Below are 6,000 nucleotides of genomic sequence, written 5' to 3' on the forward strand. Positions count from 1 at the left end.
CCCATGTTGGGTCTACCTCCCAACTCTGAAAATCACATGTTTGCTCTCTTTTTCCTCCGAACACTGAAAGCTGGAAGAACATAACCCCCATCAAAGATAGCGACATCCTAATCCATCTGCCAAGTATTCAGCCTCCGGTTGCGATCCTCAAGTCGATCATCACAATTGCTTACTTCTTGATTCCCACAAATCAACTGGAACTTCCTCGAGAAAGTCCCTCAAGATGTCAAAATCAACTAATTCATCTAGGTCTACACCATTCAAATGCAATCTGACATGGCCACTATGTCCCAAACAATTCACTAGACCTCTCTTCAGCTTGAACAACCATAACCGATAAACCGATAAGGACAAAGATACACTACAGTGAATCATAGTGCCAAATCATACAATCTACCCTCCATCAACTCCTTAGAATCCCCGAAATCCTCATCGGTTCGAGAATGGATCATGTACATTCAATAGTACGCACCCAATACTACCTTCAAAATTTATTTGTACTTTCCTCAAGATTCATTCCGGATCCTCTAAGTAACTACTAATGTCTACAACCGACCGATCCAATCACATATACCCACTCTCAACAAATACACACTGTTAAACAGTGCAACAATTGCTCGAAGGCACCTCCTACGCTCTCTTAGGATTCCCACCTCATCCTGCCATCAGCTGATGAAGAACCCCTAGTAATATCAGCTAACTACTTCATGAATACAATTACATGCAACAAAACTAAAATAATTTTCGAATAAAAGATCCAAGCCTATAACGGTTAGGCTTAAACGAGAGTTGAAGAAATAAGGCCAAACCAGTCATTCTATAATTATTTAACCTTTGCAGCATAACATATTCATTTAATAGTTAGCTCAAATCAATATGGGTCCCACAAAGCACAAAACAAGAAGCATTAGGGCAGTAACACTCTATAGGCCACAAAACATAAAAAGGCATCCTCCAACTAACTTGCTTCTGCGATGCTAAGAAATTCTACCAAAACTGTCAAAATGCCTTATGCATGCAAATTATACACAAAATGGGATCACATAGACTGTCGAATAAATTATTCTACCCTAAGCCCACAACCAGACAAGGAACAAGAAACATTTGAAATCCATACTAGCATATAGTTCAAAAAGCTCAATTATAACGTCCGCGTTTCGGGGCTAAGCATTTTAGATGATGTAATAGTCTAGGTCACCTATTGTAACTCATTTTGAAGTAATAAAGATGAATTATTTGAATATTTTGTGAATTATGTGAATTTATATGTTTATTACTTATTTATAAATGTGTAATATATAAAGAATAAAAATAAGCGTCAAAATTAAATTGTGAGATAAGCCCAATGACTTTACATAAAGTTGTAGTGGTCGAAACAAGGATTTCGAGGATATAAAGAATGCCGAAATCCGAGTTATAACGAAGAAGTTATGGTTCGTCGAAGTTTTACGGCAAAACCGGCACAACACCGGGAAGCGTAAATAGTGAATTTATGATAGAGGACTTTTTATCCTTATTTATCTAAACAAAATTTGTAGTATATGTTAAACTGTGAACATACAAAAAAAGAACGCACAAATTTGACTTCGTATGAGGAAGTTATGAATTTTCTAAGATTTGGCTTAGCAGTGCACGGCCCGAAACTCGAATTTTAGATCGAGCGGTTTTTGGCCTACGCAACCTAAATGAGAATTGAAGATCTCATTAATAGGAACTCAACGGTAAAAAGACAGATGAAAACAGAATCCGTATGTAGAAGTTATGAATTTTACGCGGACATTTAACAGTATAATCTCCTCGTACTATTAAATTTAAGATCGGTTGAGAATTAGCCGACGAAGTCAAAATGAAAGTTGTAGATCTTATTTTTACCTACACGTTTATATAAAGAACGTCAAAAACGGAGGTCGTATGTGAAAGTTACGGATTTTAGAAGTCGGAAGTGTGTTGTGTGAAAATGGGTGATGTGGCACAATCTTGGCAATTGCTTTCTCCCCAAGTCTTGCCACTAGATGGTGACATGTGGCACCAAGTTCAGTTAGTTTTCACCCTATAAATAGAACCTCTCCCATCCTCATTTTCTTCACACCTTTCTCATTTTTTCTTCTCTTTACTCTCTCTTTAGAACCTCTCTCTAGCCCCGAACCCCCCCCCCCCCACCGAAAAGCCTAGGGAACCTCCCTAGCACGAGGCGGAAGCCCCGGAGTGCTCGACGGCTCCGAGAAGAAGAGCTTTTTGGCTCGGGAACGCTACTCCAAGCAAAGCCCGGTTTTCTATAAAACTCGCTATAAGTGAGCTACGTCTACGCTATTTTTAATATAGCTTTTATTTAATTATAGTAACGTTATTAGGAACTTATAATAAGTACTAGGACTATTATTATGGGTTATATAAGTATTGTTTAACGCTTATATAATATTAATAATAGCTAAACTACTAATTAGTCTCGGCGAATAATAGACTAAACTCTAGTGGTAATAATACTAGGTTTTGTCAAAGGAAATTATTTTTTAAGAAGCGAAGCGCTGTATGAGTTCAGAATCACCACCTTACCAAGTGAGTGCATGGTCTCTTTCATCTTACACATAGATATGAAGTATTTAATATAAATTACGTGTTGTGAGTGCAAAGTTACTTTCAGCTTACACATAGATACGAAATATTTTATATAAATTACGTGTTGTGTGTGCATATTATCTGTATACTTGCTATCTATGCTGGATGAACAATATTATACATGTTTTAAATGATTTAAACTGTATATGTATTTTATATCTACAAAATGTGTTGGGTAAAACATGGGTAGATGTAATAGTTGCTGTGTGACAAAATAAAATAATGAGAGGCCTCGTTATAGATGTTATTGATGATCCAGTCATCTAGCGTAATATAGATGACGACCACAGACTATTCTAGATAGTCCCGTGGAAAGCTAGCAGGCTCGCAACATGTAGGTGTTTATTTGAACCGTGTGTTTATTTGAACTGTGTGCTCACCAGGTGTACTCCATCCCCCTCATGGTTGCCTTAAGGACATTTATTGTTGAGGAATCCCCTTAGCAGTAGTCTCCATCCCGATGATGATCCTTAGGCTAGGTCCCTTATGATAGGTGTTTAGGGACGTAATGAGAGGATAACGGGAATGGGTAATCGGGTTATTGTTGATTGATGAAATTAATAAACTTATTTATTGTGGGTTGAAAACCCTATGTGCTCACCAGGCTCCCAAGCCTGTCCCACTCAGTTTCTTGTATTACAGGTAGTGGCGCATGAGCATAGATGTGATGTCTTGGGATGAGTGATTAAGGGATTTTATGCCTGTAAATAAGGAAATAATGTAGTAAGGCCTATGTTGTATTGTTTATGCTTATGATATGTATCGAACATGACATCCAGAGTCTTTTTAATGAAATACATTTCTATGGAAATGCTTTTGATAAATCTTTATCATATTTTGTTTTGGGACAAATTCCGCAACACTTTTATTTAAAATGTTACTCTGATTTTCAAACAAAGCATAAACAAAACTAGTCTTTTCTGGCCGTGAAAATGGGGATGTCACATCAATCAACATGTATATACGAGCATCTCTCCTAGCATTCTATCATGCAATCCCGAGCAGATTCTTAGCCCTAATCTACTAGGCAATTCTCATATACTCATACCAAAATAATAAGGATAAAACATGTATGGGTATTTTGGGAAATGGGAAATACTTACTTAAGCTCGGTTGATTGCATGCATCGCACCTCTTTTTCTTTAAAACCTTTTTTTTAGAAAATCATTTTCTTTTTAAAGAATTTAGAAATCCTCAGTTTGAGTTTAGACACATCCGAGAGTGTGCCTGAATCCCTCAAGCCAAGGCTCTGATACTAACTTGTAACGTCCCAAAAATACCAAGTAAAATTTTCATTATAAGTAAGTCAAAAATATTCATCATTGTTCCAAAAGAGGATCAGAGTCAAAGTATTCTCAAAACATCAGAGTAATCATAAACATTCAATGCGCAATAAATCTCCAGGGGATGTAGTGCAATCAAGACGGGCCTTTTCTTTTGAAACCAGAAGTACTTGAAAACATTTTAAACATAAACCATAAGAACAAATCTTAGTGAGTTCCCTAAAATACCATATGCCATAGTAATTAGTGGGCTCAGCCCTGGGGTGTTTACCCAACATGCAATCATGGTCCCAACCTTGGGGTATGTTTCAACCTGAACATGCAATAATAGACCCAACCCTGGAGTTTATTTCAACCCAAACATGCAATCATGGGCCCATCCATTGGGTTTATTTCAACCCAATCATACATGCAAGAGTCACAAATATTACTAGCATTCTACATAACACAATCCAGTAGGCCGACATTGGTGCCTTCGACCCACAAGTACAGTGAGAAGACTCACCTGAACTACTTAATAGAAGCTCAACAGGTACCTCAGCAACAACACAGCCAACCCAAGATTCCTAATACAAAACCGATACCAATCCTTAGTCAAATACTCAATTCTACCCAAATTTGACCAAAAGTCAAATCAGTCAAAAAGTGAACGGCCAAAGCTAAGGTCTAAATTGATGGGTTTTATTGGTTATAAATCTATGCATGAGGCAGAAAAATACTTAACTTTTAAGTTCACCTGCAATCTATATAGATCTATGGTTTCTCAATTGATAGCAATAAACTATGAACATCAAGAACCCTAACAAACTCTAGGTAATTTCGAAAATACAAGAGAATTAGGGTTTACATACCTTTGATTATTATAGAAAATGACCAATTCAAATCCTTCTTCAAAAGCCTTGGAAAGCAAGCATCAGAAATATAATTCCTTAATGGTTTGTACCCAAACCCTAGTGTAACGCCCCAAAAATACCGAGCAAAAACTTTTATTTTAAATTTGTCAAACTATTTATTCATTGTTCCGAAAACGATCAGAGTAATTTGTAACATTCATTACGGCATAAATCTCCAAGGGATACAGTGTGATCAAGTCGGACCCTTCCTGCTGAAAACAGAAGTACCTGAAACCATAAACATAAAACCGTAAGCACAAAGATTAGTGAGTTCCAAAAATACCACCACACAACGTATAACATAATGTATACTAAGTCCACAATCATTGGACTGTATTACCCCTGAGCCCACAACACGAGTTTGGATTGCCTACCTAGCCCACAGCTCATGTCTGGATTGCTCTCGATCCCACAACATAAGTCTGGTTTGCCTTGCCAGCCCTTAGCTTATGTCTAGCTAGCTCCTGAGCCCACAACATACGCCTGGCTTGCCTTTTCAGCCTACAACTTATGTCTGGCTTGCTCCCAGGTTTTTTGGCTTTCGTACAGAGCGGTATTTCCTCAACCTAACCGTAATATGTCAATATATGCAATAGATAAGATGAATAACAACAAACGGATAATTATACATATCTTAACATATAACTATAGCATAACATCCTAAACCAGGATACACAACCTATTGGGCCGGCATTGATGCCTTTAACCCACAAGTACAGTGAGGAAACTTACATGAAGTGAAGAACCCTGAAACACTAAGGCACGCTTCCCTTTCTACACTACTTGCTCCCACTAATCCACTAATTACCAAAACCAGGTAAAATCTTAATCAACAGTCCAAAACCCTCCAGTTTGACCCAAATTCAAACTTGGTAAAAAATTCAATGGTCAACGGAAGTTAAAGAAAGTCAAAGTACAAGGAAGACTAAGTACACCCAATGTATTCCATCCCTACGCTCAGCATACGGGACTCAGGCCTAGTACGCGCAGCATATTCCTAGGTACACTCGACGTACTTTACGTCCAAGACAAATCCTTTATTTAGTGCTTATTCCCTTAAGACCTTTCTTCCAACACTCAGATCTAATCCCAAAAGACATTCTAAATCATAAACTTTCCAACTTTATGATTTTGCAAGGCTAGAAAGATACCAATTGCATAACTGTAACATCCCCCTCTGGCACGTATCACAATATTGTCCGCTTTGG

Source organism: Lactuca serriola, chromosome 5 (genome assembly GCF_051521515.1).
Source record: "Lactuca serriola cultivar US96UC23 chromosome 5, Lser_US96UC23_V15, whole genome shotgun sequence".
Lineage (NCBI taxonomy): Eukaryota > Viridiplantae > Streptophyta > Magnoliopsida > Asterales > Asteraceae > Lactuca > Lactuca serriola.